Raw genomic sequence first — 12,369 nt, 5'->3', positions numbered from 1 at the left:
TCTTATGAATAAAATTTTTCAAAATTTTTATGCCTTATATGAATGCACTTTTAAAGCAACATACTTTAAATAATTATATACATTTAAGGAACCTACCCATATCGCATTTCTATGTTATTCTTAATATAGTAATATGGCAGCAAATATGTAAGTGAATATGTTACTGTATTTTAATCTAAGATAAGATTTTCCAGAAAATAAATTGTGTAAAGTAATGTTTGCTTAAATCTTTCACAAGCGATTTATGTATTCAAGGGATCTGTAAATTAATATTATTCATTACAGCGATCAGTGAATTATAATAAATACTATTGGCTCGAGCCAATTAGGTGACGAATGATGGCGATTTCAAATCAATTTGTCCTTAAGTTTTCAAGATAATTGGATGGCCAATACTGCATCCATATATGGAGCCAAAGCGGAACATGCAACTTTGAAGTAACCGATATTAATACTCTCTAATATGCCGACGTGAACATACAGCCAAATACGGATATCAAACATTTTAACTATTTATTCTTTCGTCTTGATTATTATCTACCCGGTCTCGATGATAATAAATTGTGGCGTTTAGAACACTACTCGTTTATAGCCGGCTATGTTTTAATTCCGGTTGATTGGTGGCGATCATCAACAAAAAATAATGACTTCAACTAGCCTTATTAAAAACTAACCTGCACCACATACTTACATACATACATACATACATACATACATACATATGTACATATGCAAGTAGGTATATTAAGATACTCTTTTTATATTTCTTGGTAAATAATTTTAAAATTATTCCGTTTGTAAATTTATGTTATGCATATTGTACAGCAAACAAACTAAGACTTTCTAAACGAAAAATTAGATCATTCACATTTCTTTTTCAGTAGTCAAATTGCTCAAAAAAACTTGTCACGAGATTCTTATCTTTTTTATCTATTTTTTCGATTCGGATTAATTCATCAATTTCAAAATTTAAAAATGTTCAAAGTCATATTTTTTTTTATGATCATCTAACAAATATTTTGGTAATACAAATATCTCTATTTATCTGCAAAAAGTATTACTTACCGTCAAAAATTAGAATAGGATAGAATAACAGGATGTTAGAGTAAAACGGAGATTTTCATTTTTTATACTGTAATTTCTCTGTAAAATTATGAAGATGTCATAATAATGATGTTTCTATTCATTCATTTGTCGTACTTCTTTTCATTATTTCACTAAAATTACGACTTACATTTTTTGATAATATTTTAGAACTATACAATTAAATATATTGTGTGAAATAAAATGGATTCCTTAGGGTGCAAGAAATTTCAGAAATGTAGATAGTGATGCATAAAGAAAAACAGGATATTTTACTAAATCGGAGATATTGTTGTTATAATTCTTTTACAATTAGAAAGGAAAATGTGTATTAAAGATTATAAGGAGTTGAAGATTTTCAATTTTTATGCTTGGATGTTTTCTTTAAATTAAAAAAACATTCGAAAATGGTATTACTAAAATTTAACACACCTTCATAAAATTTGTTTTCAATTTCAATGAATTATTATCAACACATTTTGGTACAATTTTATGATAATGTATTTTCTTCCATTCAATTTGTAAAGATTACATCGCTATTAAGTATATCACTTGAAATAAAATTAGCTATGTCTGTAATTAGTACCACCACTGATCGCTGGTACTACAAAAATTGGTTAAAATTGAAGAAACAAAATTCATACCTTGAGGTGTAAAACATCATAAATTTGAATAATGTAGATATGTAAACAAATATATACACTAAATATTATACATTTATTTCTACTTAACAATTTTAGAAAATATAACAATGATATTTCTAATTCTTCCATTTAGCATTCCTTCAGTCCACATTCTTTAAATCGAATTTTTGAAAGAAATATTTTTAATTTCAATGAAATTAGTAACTTTTTGGTACTATTTTATAAGAATTCAATTTTTATATTGAGTTCATGAAGAACACATCGTTATTAAATATATTGCATGTAATAAAATTAGCTATGACCGTTATTAGTACCACCACTGATCGCTATGGCAATATTAAACGAAAGATATAAAAAGAACGCGGCAAGTAAGTTCTGATGACGCGTGCACCTTTCTTCAGTACTGGCTGGTTGGTTGGCTGGTCGTACAGTACGTACTGCGTATTAGATAGATAATGATAGTAACTATTAACGGGCGTGTGCCGAAGCATGTGGGTACAGGTGATATTCTAACATTTTTTCCGAACTGCACACTTACATCGTTTTATGTAACGTGTGCTATTTTACTTTTTAACGGTTGGCAGAATTGATTGATAATGTAAAAATGCAAACCGGACGGTGGCATCAGCTTCGTTAATTATTGGCGCTAGAAAATATAATGTATTAATTATGCACTTTTCATTTATAGACTACACAAATTAATTTGGAATTATACTTCATTTTTATTATCATATTAATGAATGTAATAGTAATCATTTTCAGGTTTTGTATTTGCATAAATATGTGGGGTTCGTTAATATCCTCTCATCGAGCTCTCCGTTGCGTTCCCTTGTTTATTTTACATCGAATGGACACCAGAGCGATTTGTTCTGGGATTTGGTCTACTAATTGCAATCCGATATTGTTCACACTGTTTGATCAGCGGATGGGGACGCTGTTAAAGGGGAAGCGGGAATGGGATGCAAACCTTATTTACCTAATGTTCTAAGCCTTTAATCTTTTAGACAATTTATTTCAAAGTCAATGATTACTTTGCACATTGTTCTTTGTAACTGAAAATAGGTACTTAAATTGAAATGAAAGTGATCGTTATAGAAAAATAAAAAATAGTTTGCTACTTTTACTTTAACAATACGGTTGAATAAATATTATCTTGGTCCGTTTTTAACTAGTATTAAAATATTTATTAAAAAAACTACATCTTAAAAAAATAATTTTATTATATAGATGTAGTACAAAATATAGAATATAGATGAATTTATAAATAAAAAAATATTAGGAAAGTAAAATAAAATTAACTTGTAAATATTAGAAATCAATTTTAACTTTTCCTACATATTGAGAACATCTTATTATACAAATTTCTTTATACATACTTAAATTTTTTGTCCATTGCTAATTTTGATTGCACATAAATCACACAAAAAAAAGTAACAAAAAACTTTATCTGACAAATACAGTGCTCTTAACCGCTCGTTACCTTTTATGTTTTCGATCTTGCTTTAAGACATTCTTTTGATTCCTTTACCACCCACGATATAATTATTAGGTATGTTTAATAGGTTTCAAAACTATACAATTTCTTAATGAGTTTTATTCTGTAGAAAATGTTTAAATAAGTAAGTATAGTATAAGTAAAAAATAATTAAATCATATTGCAAGTATAAGTTTTTTTATTTAGAGAAGGCATTTATAATCACTTAGAGTAAATATTGGATACTAATATATGTGTGGTGCAAATTATGATTCCACTTTGTTTACTTTAAGCACCTGAAAATCATAATTTTATTAATAAATTTTTATTATAATTTGGCTATTATTTGGAAGTATATAATAAATTTTTATTATAGAATTTTTTATAATCATTAATAATAATTAATGTTAGTAAGATATATTTTAATATTTTTTGTACTTTATAATAAAGTGTTATAGAAAATACTCAAAAGTATTTAATTAGGAATATAAAAAATTGTTTTAAAAAAATTTAATTTATTTTTTTTTTTAAATAATAAATAATATTGTCTTGTGTCTTTTTAGCAAAAAATAAAAAAATGTATTTAATATTTTATCGATAATGATAAAAAATGTTTTAATTTTGGTTTAGAAAAAAAAATAAAGTCAAATTTTATACAATTAAATGTGATTATTTAATTATTGTTGATTTAATATGTATATTTTACTGTAAATGTAATATTATGCAAAACGTCAATTTCTATAATTCCTTAATATTTGCAATATGCAAAAAAGGCAATTTCTACAATTTTTTGATCTTTGTAATGTGCAAAAAAATGTCATAGTAGATATTCAAAATAAAAAATACATAAAATTTTTAAAAAATCGTAATTTTTATTTTCTTTTTGAATAACCTCTTAAATAATAGATAATATTGTAATCGTTTTTTCAAAACTTGTATGATTTCAGAAAGAAAATAAGAAAGTATGTAATAAAATTAAATAATTATTCTAAAATTAGTTATAATTTTCTAATTTACCAAACTATTATAAATAAATATTTTAATAATTATATTTTACAGAAATAAAGATATTAAACAAAAAATAAAAATAATTGAAAATTAAAGACGTGTGTAAACATTTTTCTTTCCAGTAAAAAAATATATTCAATAGTTTATCAATAAAATTAAAAAATATATACAATATAAAAAGAATATGTATAAAATTGTTTGAATTAGGTTTAGAAAATAAAGAATAGGAATATATTTATAAATTTGTTACAAAAGTCGTAATTTAATTATCATTATTTTATTGAAGTTTGAATATTAAACAAAACTGAATATTCTAAATAATAAAATATATAAAATATACAAAAAATACTAACATATATTTAGACAAAATCTCATATATTCATATTTAATGTTTGTGATTTAATTGTTTTTATATTTTTTAAATATTAAAATTGCTAATATTTTTACTAATATTTGTTTTCTATTGCTTTTTATTTTTATACAAGTATTACCCGTTAAGAATAATTAAAACTAGTAGTTTTTTCTAACTAATATGTTGAATCACAGTTCTTTATTACAGATATGTATTTTTAAAATATTACAAAACGACATCGAACAATGGATAGCAATCAGTAAAAATCCTTTCCCATAATCCCACCCATCAATATTTTTGTTGACTCTGTGCCGTGTGTACAGCGGCAGTGGATTTAAGTGGTACATACAATAGTGTAATTTAACCCTTGTTATTCGGCATTTATCCATAATGAAGGGTTAGGTGACTATAAGTGATGAACCACCCTTTCACTACAACAGACAAACACAATGTGAAAAGGGTGAAATTTTGTAATTTTAAACGAACGTATGTTTAGTGTTTTTTTATTAAAAAGAAACCTCGGTGCCGTGTAGTGACAACGCTTGATAATCCTAATGGATCAGAATAGATCTATTATATTTTAATAATATAAATAATCTGTTGTAAATGGACGTAAAACGAAATACGTTGTGACAACAACATCTTAATCTTGCGTGATATATGAAAACCGAGATTAAGATTATTCAGTCACACAATTATGATGTACGGCGATCCAAATGAGCTTCTCTATCACCTAACAGCTTACTTTTAGAGAATTAGTGTAACATTTTCCGCAGCTTTAGCATAACTAATGAAGAAAAATACGACAGGCGGGTGTACAATTGAGTTTATTACCGCACAATCAACCCAATTGCATGACTGCAACGGTATAGAGGGGCATAAGTAAAACGTATGGTACTTATATGGCGTAAGGCGAGATAATTTTCAAATTCCGAACCAAATAGGATTTAAACGTGTTTTTGAAATAGGTGTAATTTGTGTAAAGCACTTTCTGCGCGATGTCCTGTACTAGATAATTTATAGGTTAGAGCGTACGTGAGTTCTACACGCATTTATATTTCAAACGAATTGGAACCCTACCGCGATACTTTTTACGGTAAAGTCAGGTTCTGCTCCTTTTATTTTTTAATATCTGATTTGTTACTTGTTTAAAATTTACCTTAAAATTATGTACTCACCGCTCTACAAGTTCCTAATTAATTCCAGCGCAGATTATACGTGTGGACTTTTCCTAAACCTTTAGCACGCTTATCCGGAAAGTTATGCATATTATGGGTAATGAGTACATCAGGTTATTTCACTATCTGGTCATAAGGTTTTTAACCATTCTCCAATATTTTGTCCGCAAAGTCTATTTATTTATATTTTATGAATTTTAAATTATCACTGAAAATAAAAATTATATACATATCTAGAAACAAAAAATAATATTCATAGAAGAGCATTTCTTGCCATATTGTCATAGCGGAGGTGTAGCTTAACCGCCAGACAACAATAAAAATATACGAGTACCAGCATTCTAATCTAATAGATTTTAAACACTTGTTCGCAGACGGCAGAGAATGTAGGTAACCTAGACCTACATGAATCAGTCTGGTTTGCTCCTAGACCATGTCTAGCCAAAGTCTACAGAGATGCGATATGCCTGCATCTCAGTGCACTTTGAATAATCAATGTCAAGTTATTGAATAATAATATATAATACGGTTGAGACTTTCTGATTTAGAATAGCTAAGTTAAATGTAGAATTATGTAGATCATTTTTTCCTATCAAATAAAAATTACTTTAAAATGTCTAGTACAAAAACAACTTGATTAGTTTATCAGTCTGTCGATCAGCGTATGGTTTTGTCTTCTGGGACGCAGCCACCAAAAAGAAAATAATAAAATAAAAAACCGCACGTAACAGTTATGAATGGCTTGTCGACCACCTTTAAGAATTGTTCCAGGCTGTGAAATATTATCACTTTATTATTCTTGGAGATCTAATCGAAGTCGAATCTGACGTCTCAATAGGTTCGAGGGGGTTGACTAAAAGGTGCAAAAGGGTTCGAACTTGCAACACCTCGGAGAGGACCTCACGTCGTTTTTGTAACGGTAGCCGAGCGAGATTTCAGACTCTGATTTTATAACATTTGTCATTAAAGGTTTATCGAAGTTTGGAATGCACATATGGACAGGGAGTGGCTCGTGGTAGTATTATGAAAAAAAAAAAAATACATATATTAATTACTAAAAGAAACTTCTTTTAAAGATTTATTGTAATAATTAGTTAGTGTAGGCATTATATTTACAGTTAATTTTAATTATAAACATTCTGTTTTATCATTTTTAAAATATGTTCTCAATTTATTTTTTATTAGTTTACCATTACTATACAATGTATATTAGAATTAGTTCTATAATGTACTCACACAAGGTACATAACGAAGTAAACATATGCTCTTCACGAACAGCACCCGTGAATGTCAATGATAAAAGAGAACATTATAATTGATACTATTTACCGTAATTTTAAATAAATGATACTTATAATAAATTAAATAAATTTGTAACCCGAATGGTATGATACTCTTTATGCTCTCTCTCCTTTATGCTAGCCTGACAAAATTTTATTATGAAAGAACTCGATTCAACCCTTCCGAACTGATCAATAAGAAACATGACATTTATCTACTACTAAACTAAATTGGTTTATATTACTTCGTACCTAGTTTGAATGGAGTATACTCAATTATTACTAATAAATATATAAATAAATAAATATTTTAATATCTCACATGAAAATTTGTATTTTAACATATTTTTTTTTTAACAACAGTGCATAAAATAAATATCTAAATAAATATATTTTAAAAAAGAAATTTAAGATGTATATTAAATGATTAAATATGAAACATATTTTTTGTATTAAAAAATCTATATAAAAATCTGTTTTTAAAATATTATAATACAGTTAGAAATCATAAAATAAGATTATAAAAAAGGATGTTAATTTTATTAAATTTTCATATACTATTATTTCAATTTTAATATAATATAACAAAATACAATAATAATTAATATTATTGATTATTATTATATATATTTTATTATTTAGTATTTTAAAATGTATATAAATATTTTAATTCCTATATTTTAATACAATTATATATAATATTATATAATAAAAAATAATTGTTGTATATTAGAACCAAGATAGTTATTTTAAAATGCTCTTTCTGTTTTATTATTCCAATTAATTTTGAAATAAGACCCATTTACAATTTATAAATAAAATCTTAAACAATTATTTAACATGTATAAACGAGTAAATAACTTTATTATCACAGTAATCATCATTTTTATTACAATAGTACTAATAATATTTATTTTAATAATATATATTTACATTTTAATAAGACATCACAGATTTACAAGTAGATTTAAATTAAGATCGTAAAAACAGAAAACACATTTATGTGCGTTATAATAAGTAAATTTATTACCGTATGGATAATTGTAATTATTACTTTTATTACTATAATTCGAATAAACTTAAACATTCATAACATTTATTTTATTGAATTACAATTTTTTATTTCACGACCTAATGTCTAAATTAAATCTGACGTTTATTGAAGTGAAAACTTCTTTAGCCGCGTTTGGCACTTTTTGGTAAGGGAATATTCCCATAAGTGGATTCGCGTCACTGACATGCTCGTTCATCAATTGTTCAAAGTTTGTTTAGCAACCAGGGAATCGTGTTGATAGTGACGCACGCGCAGTGTGCTTAGCGCCTTAGACACTTTTTGGATGGATGAAATCTCGTGTATTCGCGTCACCGACATGCTTATAGCAGTATATCTGTAGCTATACAGCTGACGTATAGTGCTGTGTATATCTTATAAGTGAAATTGAATAGATTTTGTGAAAAGTTCAATGTGTATATACTGTGCATTGTTTGTTTGATTGTTATTTGAATGGCCATGTCCAATGATCGACTTTACACGATACTTAGATAAATCAAACATTTTCATTTCTAACTACAAGCCTATTGTATCTATTTAGAACAAATGAAATAATTGAAAGTATTATTAAAATAATGTTTGAATATATTTGAATAATAAAAATCACATAAACATGCATTTAATTGTTGTTCGGAGTGTCAATAGATGTGATAACCAGATTGATGTTGATAATTTTATTTCAAACATTATAAAATTTCAAATTTTAATACTAAAAGTTCTAAGTTATTACTTCTATCGGCAGTCTCTATAAATGCCAACTTTAATTTTTTTGAGAGGCAAAACGGCTAAGGAAACAATAGATCAGCTGGACAAATATTATAGGACTAATGCTCCTTCAAATTACACCGTGAAACATGTCAGTAGATGTGAAAACCACATTGATGTTGATAAATTTAATTCAAACATTATGTTTGAAGTTTTCACTTCTATCGGCAGCATCTATAACCGCCAATTTTATTTTTTTATTTATGTTGCATCGTATTCAAGATAATAATTGTTATGATTATTTAATTATTAATGCAAATATTATATGTAAAAATATGAAAAACCTATCGTATAGTAATATAAGTAATCAGTCGATATAATATAAATTCAAGAATTATGTATTATTCAGACATAAAATGAATCTCCCAAGCTTTATTTATTTATACATCCTTATATACACGAAGGTATAATTTTTAACTAATCTCTGTCAAGTCAAGTATAAATTTATGGAGTGGTAGACTGGATATGCAAGTAATATTGTACAGTGTGTCATTATTTGTCAAAGATGGTATCAAATGTCCTGACACCGTGCAAGCAACTAACTTTAATGTAGTCCCGTGTATTTGCCATCAATTGTCATAGTAAACACTATGTTTAGTGATCTATTCAAGACCGCACTAAAGCTAACAAAAGAAATAATTTATTGTCTAAATAGAAAATCAGCACTCCTTTTTATCTACACAGTAATTATTATATAAGAAATTTGACTGCAAGAATGAGTTTGGGTGGCCCTACTAAATTACATCAAAATAACATGTTACTAATGATTAAATGTTTACCATATATTATTTTGTTTACATATACATGGGTAGGTACTGTTAGTTTTGTTAAGGAAAAGTATAATTAAAATTGTTTTGTCGCCCACATAAATTACCATTCGTCAAATATAAACTTTCTAATCCATTTCTTAGAATGATTTAAAAACAACAACTTATACTATTTATGATTTTTAAAATAAAAGTGTTAATGTTGTGCAAAAAGAATACACATCTACACAAAAACTAGTTCAGTTGTAGTAATTAACTTTACAATTGTTCTTTCATGCTTCATGATAATTGTAACAACATGCAAGAAAACAGAAAATTTACGAAGTCGTAATAGTTAGTAGTAAAAAAGCCATCCGCAATTAAATACATAAACTGTTCTACTTATACGAATAAATATTCAAACGCAAGAAATAAATACAAAAAACAAGGATGCAGCCAATTTTGCAACACCATAACTGGCCAATTAAAGAATGGAAGATGAAGTTAAAATTATTTAAATTGGACATATGATACGAGCATCATTTTAAGAGCGCAATTTAACGCCAATAAATTCAATTTTACTTCTGCAAGAGTCTACCTTTCTTTTTTCATGACGATTTCCTTAGAATTGTCCTCGCTGGAGGTGTTAATTCCGGAAATTACACCTATGTACTGGCACGATTATATGAAAATAATTGGAAACAAATTGAATATGCAAATATATAATTAGTTGTAGTAGAACATCAATTGTGGTGTTAAAATGAATGCTCAGGATTTTAGAAATAATTATTATTTTATGCCATTAGGATATTATTTAATACATTTGCTTTACTATGCTAGTATTTAAAACATGTAAATAATAATGCATGTTGTTTAAGAAGACCTGTTGAAAATTGCATATACCAGTTGGAGAGTTTGAAGATAAACTGGTTAAGACCATTAAATAAACTTTTTACTTTAAGTTATATTGATGTTGGAATTACCTAGCAGTAGTAACAAACGTTAGAAACCGCAAGGTGTAAGTTATATTTTATTCACTTTTTGTAAGTCGCGGTTAAAAGCTGTTGCCGTCCACGCACACATGTAATAGTTTCACATTAAAATATTAAACACAGTATAGATCATTTTAATGATGTCGGCAGAGACGTACTTGACATAAAATTCTGTGTAATTATTTTTTAATTTTTGTTTAATTACGATAAATTTTTAGGCACAAACTGAAACGTCTATTATAATATATTGTAAAGTCTGCATAAGAGCATGAGACTAAGTAATTTATAAACAAAATAAAATTAAACACAAAGAAGTAATAGGTACATGGTATTTGTATGTGAAATGGGATTGCTTAAAAATAATATGATAAAACTGTGAGTGAGTAATTTTCTGCCCACCTTTATTGTGTTCTATCCCGAAAGGTGCGAATTAAAACGAATGAGGGAGATAAATTTGCAAGATTTAATATTTCTGGCATCATTTTACTTATTGACTTATAGTCCAACTATGCAAAATATGTTTCGATTTTGCATAAAAAATAAATGATCGGACAGTTACAAAAGTCCTGCCATCCCTTAATAGTGCAGCATATTGATCTTCGCGTGATGTGTATTTATCTTCGTTTAAACAAACCAAACGTCGGTTAGAACATGTATTAACGATCGGGATAAAATAGAGTGAAGAAGATAAACGTAATGGACAATTTGTTTCCATCCACCTGGAATACAGTACTAAGTGGTACTACATTTCTTTAGGATATTTATGGCACTTCCAGAGGATTGACTATTGATAAATATTTTTGCTAAAAGAATTTGGGTCATATATTCATTTGACAAGTTAATAGTCCGTTTTTATTCAATACAATCGAACAACTATATTTCATTTTGTCAATATGTTATATTTGTCGTTGTATTTTGAGTACTTCTTATGACAAATTTCAACATAATCGAATAATATTAAAACTTGATATCGTTCATTAAGTTATTAGGAAATATTTTGAAATTATAAAGTTGTTGTAAAAACTGGAATGAAACGTTGTACAACAGGCTGCTTTTAATAAATCAAATATTGATGGATGTCAATTTTTATAAACATATATTGTAAAATAAATATATAAAGGATCAAAATAATAAAATACATTATTATGGAAACATAATTATTATTTTAAATATTCAGAATTGATAAATGACATTTAAATTAAAGTAAGTCTTATAATTGAAGAACCTGAGACAAGTATGGTGTTGTAGAATAAATTTTGGAATACTATAATGATGTAATTGCAAATTTAGAATTTTGTTATTAAGTTAGAAAATCTAGAAAAGGCCTTTGTGCATTATTAAAATAAGTTTTTCTTTTGAATTATTGAATTTAGAAACATTTGTTTGAATACAATAATTATTTCTTTTTCTAATTTATAGCATTAGCATATACAGAAATATGTTTAATTTAAATATATTTTATTGTTTTTATTAAAATACTAATATTCTTTACTTAATATTATATATATTTTTATATGAAATAGTTATTTTATATAAAACTCAAAAATATTTTAATAATTTAATTAAACAAGTATTTATTAATTATTAATTTAAATATATCTTCATTTTTATTAACTTTATTGATATAGTTATTTTTAATTAATATATATTTTTATATAAAGTGATTATAAATTTAAAAAATATTAATAATTTAATTAATTGAATAGTAATCTAAATAAACAAATTGTGTTAAATCTTTGGCCTTATACGAATATTATATTTCTTTGAAATAAACCAATTGTGTTTCAATAAATCAA

Source organism: Aethina tumida, chromosome 4 (assembly GCF_024364675.1).
Source record: "Aethina tumida isolate Nest 87 chromosome 4, icAetTumi1.1, whole genome shotgun sequence".
NCBI lineage: Eukaryota > Metazoa > Arthropoda > Insecta > Coleoptera > Nitidulidae > Aethina > Aethina tumida.
This window is presented reverse-complemented; position numbering follows the sequence as displayed.